Here is a 12455-nt window from a genome sequence, read left to right as displayed (position 1 = left end):
TGGGTTACTTCAGAATGCCAGATGCAAGGGAGAACGCCAGGATGCAGGTCTCTTATTGTCTTGTGTGCTCCCTCAGACGTTTGATGGGCTATTGAGATACAGGAAGCTGGACTAGATAGGCTTATGGCCTGATCTAGCAGGACTCTTCTTATGTCCATATGTTCTTATTAAATGCCAGAGATTAAACCCACCTTCTGCATATTCCAAAGCATGTGCTGTACCACTAAGCCATGGTTCTTCCTCAAGGGGTCATTTGAACTTCAGGAAATGTGAACTGTTATGGCATTGTGATGTTGTAGGCAATGTGCAAGTGGTATGCTGATGTGAAGGGTTGTCCATGTTCAGATCTAAGTGCTTTGAGAGTGCTGCATGTCTTTTCTTTTCTCATGTGAGATGCTTGTCAACTTTCTCATTTTGAATTTAGTATGTTTACATGTGAGTAAACACGCCAGATGCAAGGGAGGGTACCAGGATGAGGTCTCTTTTTATCTGGTGTGCTCCCTGGGGCATTTGGTGAGCCGCTGTGAGATACAGGAAGCTGGACTAGAATGGCCTATGGCCTGATCCAGTGGGGCTGTTCTTATGTTCTTATGATTGCAGTGTAGGAAACCCCGTGCTATTGCTCTGATATGCTTTCAGAAGGCCCATCTTTCTCTGTGATATCTAAAAGGTGTAGTGCAGGGGTGTCCAAAGTTTTTGGCAGGAGGGCCACATCATCTCTCTGACACTGTGTCGGGGGCCGTGGAAAAAAACCAATTAATTTACATTTAAAATTTGAATACATTTACATAAATATACATAAATGAATATATTAAAGGTTATTTATATGAATGAATGAAGGTCTTGCAATAGCTCAAGACCTATAAAAGGCCTTGCACAAAGCAAGGCTGGCCTTTTCTTTGCTGCCACTACTGCATCACAGACATGAAACAGCAAGCAGTGGAGGGAGCCCTCATCCCACAACTCACGCGAGAGGTCAAACAGTCGCTCTCATGCTGATAGCAGTTGCGTTGGGCCAGTGTGGGCTCCAACAAATCTCCGGAGGGCCAGAGGCTCATTGGAGACTGGGGATTCCCTGAGGGCCACAATGAGAGGCCTCGAGGGTCGCATGTGGCCCCAGGGCTGGGGTTTGGGCACCCCTGATGTAGTGTATGTATTATTTTCCTAGTTACCTGGGAATGTCCACAGTGAATCAGTTCATCAAAGTCTTTCTGAGTGAAGGCATAAGAACATAAGAACATAAGAACAGCCCCACTGGATCAGGCCATAGGCCCATCTAGTCCAGCTTCCTGTATCTCACAGCGGCCCACCAAATGCCCCAGGGAGCACACCAGATAACAAGAGACCTCGTCCTGGTGCTCTCCCCTACATCTGGCATTCTGACTTAACCCATTCCTAAAATCAGGAGGTTGCGCATACACATCATGGCTTGTACCCCATAATGGATTTTTCCTCCAGAAACTTGTCCAATCCCCTTTTAAAGGCGTCTAGGCTAGACGCCAGCACCACATCCTGTGGCAAGGAGTTCTACAGACTGACCACGCGCTGAGTAAAGAAATATTTTCTTTTGTCTGTCCTAACCCGCCCAACACTCAATTTTAGTGGATGTCCCCTGGTTCTGGTATTATGTGAGAGTGTAAAGAGCATCTCCCTATCCACTCTGTCCATCCCCTGCATAATTTTGTATGTCTCAATCATGTCCCCCCTCAAGCGTCTCTTTTCTAGGCTGAAGAGGCCCAAACGCCGTAGCCTTTCCTTATAAGGAAGGTGCCCCAGCCCCGTAATCATCTTAGTCGCTCTCTTTTGCACCTTTTCCATTTCCACTATGTCTTTTTTGAGATGCGGCGACCAGAACTGGACACAATACTCCAGGTGTGGCCTTACCATCGATTTGTACAACGGCATTATAATATTAGCCGTTTTGTTCTCAATACCCTTCCTAATGATCCCAAGCATAGAATTGGCCTTCTTCACTGCTGCCGCACATTGGGTCGACACTTTCATCGACCTGTCCACCACCACCCCAAGATCTCTCTCCTGATCTGTCACAGACAGCTCAGAACCCATCAGCCTATATCTAAAGTTTTGATTTTTTGCCCCGATGTGCATGACTTTACACTTACTGACATTGAAGCGCATCTGCCATTTTGCTGCCCATTCTGCCAGTCTGGAGAGATCCTTCTGGAGCTCCTCACAATCACTTCTGGTCTTTACCACTCGGAAAAGTTTGGTGTCGTCTGCAAACTTAGCCACTTCACTGCTCAACCCTGTCTCCAGGTCATTTATGAAGAGGTTGAAAAGCACCGGTCCCAGGACAGATCCTTGGGGCACACCGCTTTTCACCTCTCTCCATTGTGAAAATTGCCCATTGACACCCACTCTCTGCTTCCTGGCCTCCAACCAGTTCTCAATCCACGAGAGGACCTGTCCTCTAATTCCCTGACTGTGGAGTTTTTTCAGTAGCCTTTGGTGAGGGACCGTGTCAAATGCCTTCTGAAAGTCCATATATATAATGTCCACGGGTTCTCCCGCATCCACATGCCTGTTGACCTTTTCAAAGAATTCTATAAGGTTCGTGAGGCAAGACTTACCCTTACAGAAGCCATGCTGACTCTCCCTCAGCAAGGCCTGTTCGTCTATGTGTTTTGAGATCCTATCTTTGATGAGGCATTCCACCATCTTACCCGGTATGGATGTTAGGCTGACCGGCCTATAGTTTCCCGGGTCCCCCCTCTTTCCCTTTTTAAAAATAGGCGTGACATTTGCTATCCTCCAATCTTCTGGTACTGTGGCTGTTTTGAGGGACAAGTTGCAAACCTTAGTCAAGAGATCTGCAACTTCATTCTTCAATTCCTTAATAACCCTTGGGTGTATGCCATCAGGGCCCGGTGACTTATTGATCTTTAATTTATCAATGAGGTCTGAAACATCTTCTCTTTTAACCTCTATCTGACTTAACTCCTCGGTTAGGAGGGGCCGTTCGGGCAGCGGTATCTGCCCGAGGTCTTCTGCCGTGAAGACAGATGCAAAGAACTCATTTAATTTCTCTGCCATCTCTAAGTCTCCTTTTATCTCCCCTTTCCCTCCCTCACCATCCAGAGGGCCAACCGCTTCTCTGGCGGGTTTCCTGCTTCTAACATATTTGAAGAAGCTTTTATTATTCCCCTTAATGTTGCTGGCCATGCGTTCCTCATAGTCTCGCTTGGCCTCCCCTATCACCTTCTTACATTTCTTTTGCCACAGTTTATGTTCCTTTTTATTCTCTTCATTAGGGCAAGACTTCCATTTACGGAAGGAAGCTTCCTTGCCCTTCACAGCCTCTCTAACTTGGCTGGTTAGCCATGCGGGCACTCTCCTGGATTTAGTGGAACCCTTCTTTCTTTGCGGTATACACCTCTGCTGGGCCTCTATTACTGTTGTTTTAAGCAGCCTCCATGCACTCTGGAGAGACTGGACTCTTTTTACCCTCCCTTTCAACCTCCTTCTAACCAGCCTCCTCATTTGAGGGAAGTCCGCCCGTCGGAAGTCAAGGGTTTTTGTTAGAGATTTGCCTGGTATTCTTCCCCCAACGTGCACGTCAAAACAGATCGCAGCATGATCACTGTTCCCCAATGGCTCAGTAACGTTTACATCTCTAACCAGGTCCTGCGTACCGCACAAAATTAAATCCAGAGTCACCTGTCCTCTGATGGGCTCCTTGACTAGCTGATCTAAGCCACAGTCATTTAGCACGTCAAGAAATCCGGTTTCCTTATCGTGACCAGAACACAAATTGACCCAGTCAATATGAGGATAATTGAAGTCCCCCATGATTACAACCCTGTCCTTCCTTGTCACCTCCCTGATCTGTTTCCTCATTTCAAGGTCCCCATCAGATTTCTGGTCTGGAGGACGATAGCACACCCCCAGTATTACATCGCTGCACAAGCCTGGTAATTTAACCCACAGAGATTCTACGGTGGAGTCGGACCCACCTTCAATCTCTATTTTGCTGGATTCTATCCCTTCCTTAACATAAAGGGCCACCCCACCTCCAACACGCCCCTGCCTGTCCCTCCTGTAGAGTTTATAGCCCGGGATTGCGGTATCCCACTGATTCTCCGCATTCCACCAGGTTTCCGTTATGCCCACTATGTCAATATTTTCCCTTGTCACCAGACATTCCAGTTCTCCCACCTTTGCTCGTAGACTTCGGGCATTCGCATAAAAGCATTTATACACGGAATGCCCCAGGATGGGCTGCTTATTCGCTCCTTTGTCCCCGCATCCTCTCATTGTGCCAAACCGTTTATCACATCCCATCACCCTACCTTTCCCAATTTCTTCTCCTACCCTGCCTTTGTCTTGTTGTTCTCTAACCTCCCCATCCTCATCCCATAGGGATGAGGAGTCCCGAACCGGATGCCCCTCGGCTCCTGTCGGCCTTCCCCCAGGGATCAGTTTAAAAGCTGCTCTGCCACCTTTTTAATGTTATGCGCCAGCAGTCTGGTTCCATTCTGGTTCAAATGGAGCCCGTCCCTCTTGTACAGGCCCCGCTTGTCCCAAAACGTTCCCCAGTGCCTAACGAATCTAAACCCCTCCTCCCTACACCACCGTCTCATCCACGCATTGAGACCTCTGATCTCCGCCTGCCTAGCTGGCCCTGCGCGTGGAACAGGTAGCACTTCAGAGAACGCTACCTTTGAGAGCAAAGGTAGAGCAAAGGAGAGCAAAGGCAAATTCATGATACACTTTGCCTGTGTAAATAGCAGATCTCCAGAGTGTCTTGGTACGTGAAGCTTTGAGGATTGCTCTGAGGACTGAAAAATATAAAGCTGAGGGCAAGTGCTGAGTTTCTTACTGTTTGGAATTGAGCTTTCCTTCCACCTGAAATTCTGGACAGGTGGGGTGTAAGGGGAGGAAGCTTTTGTGTACTGATTAAAACATAGTTTTCAGGAGGGAGAAAGCAGAAATTACCTGAAAGTGCTTTAACTTATTGGATATGCAATGCTGACTATAATAGGAAGAAAAATTTGTGGCTCTTCAGCGTGTTCGTTTTTAGAAAGAAAATTTTTACTTGTAATCATGGTTGTTTTGTGAAATGGTATGTAGGTGCTCTGTGTTTGTTTTGAACAACTTGAGACTAAGGTGTCAAGACAAATTTTATTTATAAATCTATTCATTAGTAATTGGTTTTTTCCTTTTTGATTTTATTAAGAACAAATAAAAAGAAAAATTAAAAAGTAAAGATATTGCAAGTTGTGTGGCAAGTGCATAGATCTCGATCTACATTTCGTTGCCCTACTACAAAATCATACAACATATTAACTATCAGATCTTAAACAGTCTATTAAAAGCACATTTTCAACACCAAAGAAAAATGAGGGGAAAAAATTAAATCTCTTATCTACTCATTGAATCCATAGGTTATTTGACTCATTTTCCCCTCGATGCGCAGGAAGTCCATGAATGGTGTCCAATTGTCCATAAAAGTTTTTACTGACTTGTCTTTAAGAAAAATTCTAAGTTTTTCAATTTCTGCCAGAACCAATACCTTTAGTCACTATTCTTCCAGTGCAGCTATCTCTGGAACTTTCCGGTAGTAATTGGTATATTTGAACCTAAGCTTATAAAGGCCTGTGGATTTGACACCCTGGTTATATAAACAGACAGATCTATGAAAATATACAAAGTGCTTGTGCTGAATAGTAGCTATTTGTTATACTTTGTGTCATTGTTTCGTCCTGTCTCGAAACACCTGCCTGTTAGTTTCCATCTTACATGGTATTTGTAGGAGGTGATCCATATGTCACTTGAATACTTGGGAGCTACTTCTCTGTGGCCTCTTTCCAACTTGTTCTTATAACAGAATCAGCTTTTGTGATGCTATATACATATGTTGTTCCCAGTCCTGAAGATGTGAGACTTCTGTGCTCTGCAAATGACAGCTCTTAATTCCATATATGACATTGGTGGTTGCTGGTTTACTGGTGTGACATCTTAAATGGCCAGTGCAGTGGTCATGTGCTGATGCAGCAGTGTTTTTGTCTCATTGTAAACACTTCCTTGCTGCTATTGGTTCCTAAGTCACTTTAAGTGGAATTCATGCATTTTGGTCTTACGTTGGAAGCTCCATTCCACTGATTATGATTCTGTATTGGCGCACATATAATTTTGTTGTATTGCTAGTGTTTCTGTGATGAAATTCCTACATGTTGTGCATTGGCACTTAAGAGTTGCAAAAAGTTGAGTTTAATACTAGAGTGTCCAATAATGACTGGTTGTAATGACTATACCCCCTTCTTGGAATTGTTGGCTTAAATGGTTTCTGAATAATATCATAACTGCAATCTTGGTAGTTCTCTTTTGTATGTGATAAACTAGGAAAATATGGATTTAGCTTGTCTTTTAAAGTAGTAATTAGAGTTGAATGGTTGTTATCAATCCAGATAAGCTGCTTGATATAGCACATATATCTGAATGTGTTGTTTCATTAAAAAGAACAAAAGAGAGACTGGCAAGATAAGTGTAATAAACCAACAAAATTGTATGAAAGCGACAAAACTGTTTGGACAATGCTGTTCTTACTAACATATTCTGATACTGTGTAGACTATAAGGGGGATTCTTTTTTATTGGCCTCTGAAGACAATGTTAAAATAGGATTTCTATTCCAACCACAAATCTTCAGGGTTTTTGTGATTACTGTATTAATATTTAAGGAATATTCCTAGGCTAGATTGAGAGCACAATCCTATGTATGTTTACTCAGAAGTAAGTTACACTGTGTTCAATGGGGCTTACTCTCAAGGAAATGTGTAGGATTGCAGTCTATGACTCCTATTTGCTGTTCCCATGTGACACTTAGGCTCAAAACCTAACCAACTCTCCTGCACTGACATAGTTGTGCCAATGGGGCAGGTGCAACATCCTGCAGTTGGGTGGCGGTCATAGAGGCCTCCTCAACATAAGGGAATGTTTGTTCCATTACCTCAAAGCTGCACTGTCCTTACCTTGGTGCTTGAAAGTTGGTTAGGATTGGTCCCTTATTGTGGTTGTTTGTATCTATCAATCAGATTTAAAACTCTGTAATAGCTAGATTAGCAATCTTCTCTTCTAAACTGTTACATCATGAGTATGAATTCAGCTCATAAAAGATAAAAGTAGGTGTAATATTAGAAGCATGGTGGAAGTGTGGTCTAAAACATTGTTTGGGCACTGAATGTATTCTCAAACCACTACTGCCACATTTAAAATGTTACATTTGTCTTCAGGCTGAATTTTTAAGGGAGTGTAGCCTCACAGAACCAGCACAAAAGTCTCACTAGCATTACTTTCATTAAGCATAACAAAAAATGTGAGACAAAGTCCATGTTCTTGAGAGTTGCAGTTCTATGAAAGAATAAAAATTTTGATGTTTGCAGCCTGCTAAGTTGGAGTTGCTGCCTCTTGTTTGATATTGAACCTGCAGCAGAAGAGTTTTTTGTGTTATATTTGTTAATTTGCAATGTAATGAAAATTTTGTCCATTGATCTTGAAAAAAGTAGCATAATTTTTTTTACTAGAATAGCTGTGAATGATGATCGTGTTCTACAATATGACATGTCCCTAATGAATTTCAAGGGTGTAGGATTTGAAAATAGATCTATTGTTGCTAAGAGAGGGTAGAAACTAAATTTGATGCTAAGTGAGCATAGACATTATCATTTTCCTGCAATTCCCTGTTGAAATCTGGATCTGAAACAAACTTTTTGTGTATTCCCTGCTTCACTGAATTTTCTTTCGATGATTGAATATACCATATTCAGTTTGCTTACATATGTATTTTGCACGTCTTTTGTGTAATAAACAAGATGTTGAAACTTTATATGTTTTGAGTGTAATATTGAACTTCTGAAATGAAGTATGGTCCTTTCTCAGTGTTGCAAAATTCAAAGTTTGAAGAATGTTCAGTACATACTTAATTACAAAAACTTTTTTTGTGAGCAACTTCAGAGACTGTTGTCTAGCTTTGTACTGGAATTATATGTAAGAGACTGCCAGTATAAAGATAAGCAATATAGATTGTGAAGTGGCTTTTTGTGTGTGTGTGTGTGTGTGTGTGTAAATGGCTAGAAGTTGTTTTAATTGAACATTTGCAATCTTGTGGATAGCAGTCTCTCACACTGCAGGGTTATGACCTTGCAGCTCCTCTGAAAGCTCTTGAAGTTATTCTCCATCCCCTCCTCTTTTTGGTCAGTGAGCTAATTCTGAACTTGTCAAGCTTAGAATAGGATAGCTATTATTAAAGGATAATGCCATAGCTTTTTTACAGTGCAATCCTATACATGTCCATTCTGTTCAGTAGGGTGTATTCCCAGGTAACTGTGTATATTAGATTACAACCTTGGGGAAAGACAGAGTGGATGCATCTACTGTGGATGTCTGTTGGATCAGCTTGCCTTATCAGACACTTGCATAGTTTCATGTGTGTTGATTGTTAGGGCTTAAAAACTGGTTTCATAGTATGAAAATATAGGGATCTAATTTTATTTGGTGAAAAAATTAAAGAAGTTTCCTCTTCTCTACCACATATTATACTCCCCTGTTTCCTAGCTAAGGTAGTAATGCATGTGCTCCCCTCCAAATCTAGTCCTTCCTCTTGGCTTATTTCCCTCTTCTCTTGCTAAGAGCCACCATCAAAACTGATATTTTTTTTACCCATGGTCCCTTCATTTTCATGTGTTTAATAATCATTGTACTTTTTCACTGATCAAACTCCCTCATTCCTGACATGTGGCTTCCAACTTGCACCTTCTGAATTTCCACTGTGGGTATTGAATCTCAAATCAGTAAAATAGCACTCTTTGCTTATCTCTTTTGTATGCACACACTTGTGCAGAGGAAGCTAAAGCAGATAACATGAAATAAGCAACTCCCCCAAAGTAGCCAGTGTGTTTTGATGGATTTTGCAGTGGAACACACCTAGCAGTTCTTGCATACAAAGAGAAGGCAAGCCTGGTAATAATTAGTGGACTATAGGCAAGTAGATGGAACCCAGCTGACTTCCATTCCCCCATAGCTGCTAGGCACCCTGGAATTGATACACTGAGCTACTTGTTTTTACTTCGAACCATATAGGAAATCAAGTGTACCTTTTAAAGTACAGTGATTGGAGGATGCTTTCCAAGGATCCACTGCTTTTACAGAGTGTTGGATTAGAATCTTCTAACATGCTGTTAGAATCTTCTAACAGCAAAGAATAAAAATTGCATGTAAAAAAATCCAACTATTTAGTATGCAGCTCCTTTAGTAAGTCTTGCACCAACATAATTCCAACCACACATCTTCGTTGGTAGGTGGAGCAGGTCTGTAGGTCTAACCTGCTGTGTTTCTCTTGATAACAATGCACATTGTCAAATATTTTCAAATGTGATCATATACTGTATGTATTTAATATAGCCATATGGAGAACAGCTAGTTTGACCTGATCTGTGGGCTCAGAATCAGCTTCTGTGACCTCAGCTCTGCTTCTTCCAGCTATTCCTATGGAAAAAGGTTTGCTATTCAGTGATTTGTATTAGAATGGTGCTTCCCAAACTTTTTAGCATTGGGACCCACTTTTTAAAATGACAATCTGTCACAACCCACATTGCTTTACTAGACCAAAAAAGTGATCTAGAAAGACATATTATCTATTTTCGCAGTCATATTGATTTTGACTGGATTTTATATACTATATCTACCTATTGAGTTCTTTCCAAGAACCTAGGATAGGCAGCTATTTTTTATTTTTATGTTGTTGCATTACAAAGGTCTTATTATTATTATTATTTATAGGGGTCCTGTGCTCTTGAGGCTGATAAAGACCACACAGATTCTATAGTATGTGTGTAGATACTTGCTAGACTCTCCTTAGAAATGGAGTTCAAGAACTGTTTTCCCAAACCTTCACAGTTTTTCCTGGGTACCCAGAAGACTGGAGAGCATGATGTGTAGTTAGGGCTTCCAGGCCAGACAAAAGACTGAAACTGGGTTCACACTTGATCACCAGCATGCCAAATGTTACAGAAAATAGGAAAATGTGACATTTTAATTTGGGGATATGAAGATTACCTCATACCACAAGTTAACATTCCAGCCATGAGAGCCATCTCTCCATCTGGATTATCCACTGCTGCAATTTTCTCCTGTAAAATGGGCAGGGATGCTTGCATAGTTAAAAAAAAATTAGAAACTTTGCAACCCACCAGAAATTGACTTGTGACCCACTGGTGGATCCTGACCCACAGTTTGGGAAACACTGTATTAGAACTTTTTCTGCAATGGAAATTTTCTGCAGGTATATTTTTCTGCAGAAATTTTTCCACTTCTCAGAATGCATCTTTGCGTAAAATTAATTGGTAACATGATAAATTGATATAATACCGTTCAAACTAGGCAGTTTCAAAGTTTTAATTAACTTTTTTCAGGTATTGCCCCTAGGAAGAATGCATGTCTAATAAATATCAATGCATGGCTCTTTGGGCATGCCAAAATCAGTTTAATAGCTTTCAGTACCTTTATTTTTTTCCTGAAAGTTTAAATAGTATAGGGAAGTACGTGCTACTGAGTTGTTGCATCTTAAAATATTTGCAAGTACCCCACTAAAAGCAACTTCCAAGTAAAAGCTTTGAAATAGTTTGACTGTATAACATTTATACCGCAATTTAGACTTCCACTCTGTATATATGCTTGCTATTCTTCATTGCATTCAATAGTATGCATTCAAGTAGGCATGCATAGGGTAGGACTTCAAATCTTCTTTATTGAATAATTTCTTACTTGTATTTGGTTGAAATACATGGAGTTAATGGGGGGAGAGAAGAAAAAGATTCTGAGATAGTTATGTAGCATGTGAAATTAACACGACACACTTCTCTTGGTTTTGTTTGTTAAGGAAAGTACGCTTGCTAAATCAGATCCTAATTATTTCAGAGGGCTGGAAAACCTTCTGATTTAATTCCCCCCCCCCCCAGAAAATCCACATCATTGCTGCTTCCACATAGTAATTGTACATGCTGTTGTAGCTGGATAAATCTGTGCTTCTGTGTTGGTTTGATACCTGGATCAGCTGACCACATCAGCACTATGCTAGCGGTTATGATGTGTCACCTGCAGAACAGGTTGTGCTTCGTTTAAATCCAATGAAAGCTATGCCTAAGCTATGCTAAACCCATTTGTAGCTCTCCTCTCTTTAATTCATATGCTACCCTTAAGCAGTGGCATCAGTTTGTGGCAGAGCTGTAGAACTCCATGAATGCATTCATTGGTTTTGTAATTTCTGCTGCAATCTTGGGAATCCAGCAAAGAATAGGCTTTCCTTCAGAGCTGCACACTCCTGTGCGTGACTGGCTTCTCTAATCTCTCATGTTCCAGAGCCTTGCTGGCTGTGATATACATCTCAATAACTTATTCTCTGTATCTGTACTGAAAGGTTGGGCTGTCAGCGTGATACCATAGTGAGGTATAAATGTCCTCGGAAAGCTGTTTTCCCTCTGCTAAGCTAATCTTGTGGTGTGGGATTTATAAACCATCCCGAATATCCATTGCATATACCAATGAGAATTACTGCCTTGGAACAAAAGGCATTGTAATGTAGTTTATAAATATTATCACAGAATGCAGTTGTAAGGATGACTCAGTTTCACATCTTGCAGTACTTCATGCCGGCCTAAAGATGGGCCTGAAATGGTGGTTGGGGGAAGGAGAGGAATGCATTGTTTCTTAATAGGTTGGATGTCATCATTTCTGTACATGTTGATGATTATCTTTATTAAGATCTTCAAAACAACTTGACGCTATGTTGCCATGCTCTGGTTCATGAGGCACTTTTTGTCTCATTGTAAAACTTCTCTATGTATGTGAAGTATTATCATTAAAAATATTTATATACTGCTTTTCAACAAAAAGTTTGCAAGCAGTTTGCATAGCAAGTTAAATGTAGGGAGAGTTCTCTGTCCCAAAAGGTTTACAATTTTACAAAGAGCCACTGGAAAAGATGCTATGATGGGATAGTTGCTCCCTCTTTGCTGAAGAGAAGATAACTGCAACTTAAGAGGTACCTCTTTACCCAGGTAGCAGAATTACATACATCAACTTCATGAATGGGAGCTGTCTAGGAAAGGCCTGTTGCTCATACCTTTGGTATTGTCCTTTGTGGTTTGGATTATCTTGAGGCTCACTGCCTGGGTTTCCCAAGCCCTGCTCTCTGGCCTGCTATTAACTCATTTTCAATTGCAGAGACCAGTAACATGGCCTCTTATGTCATGAAACTGCACAAATGCACCAGACCTCTACCTTCTCAGCCATTAAACGGGCACATTTTATTAAATGGCACCTTCCTGTTCTATGAAGCTTTTAAGTAGCAACAGCCTCACTTTATTGGTTAACACTGCTGAATTTTTACTGATGATATTATTGATATCATTCACCGCTTTGTGATGGCTTTCAGATCCC

The 12455-nt window shown here is 41.3% G+C and overlaps 1 protein-coding gene across 5 annotated transcripts in view; it reads left to right on the top strand.

The window, feature by feature from the left end:
• The window catches only part of DOCK1 (dedicator of cytokinesis 1), a 484421-nt gene that overhangs the window by 7424 nt on the left and 464542 nt on the right, over positions 1 to 12455 (top strand). The window lies entirely within an intron of this gene.

This window comes from Tiliqua scincoides, chromosome 3, assembly GCF_035046505.1.
Source record: "Tiliqua scincoides isolate rTilSci1 chromosome 3, rTilSci1.hap2, whole genome shotgun sequence".
Taxonomy (NCBI): Eukaryota; Metazoa; Chordata; class Lepidosauria; order Squamata; family Scincidae; genus Tiliqua; species Tiliqua scincoides.
This window is presented reverse-complemented; position numbering and strand designations above follow the sequence as displayed.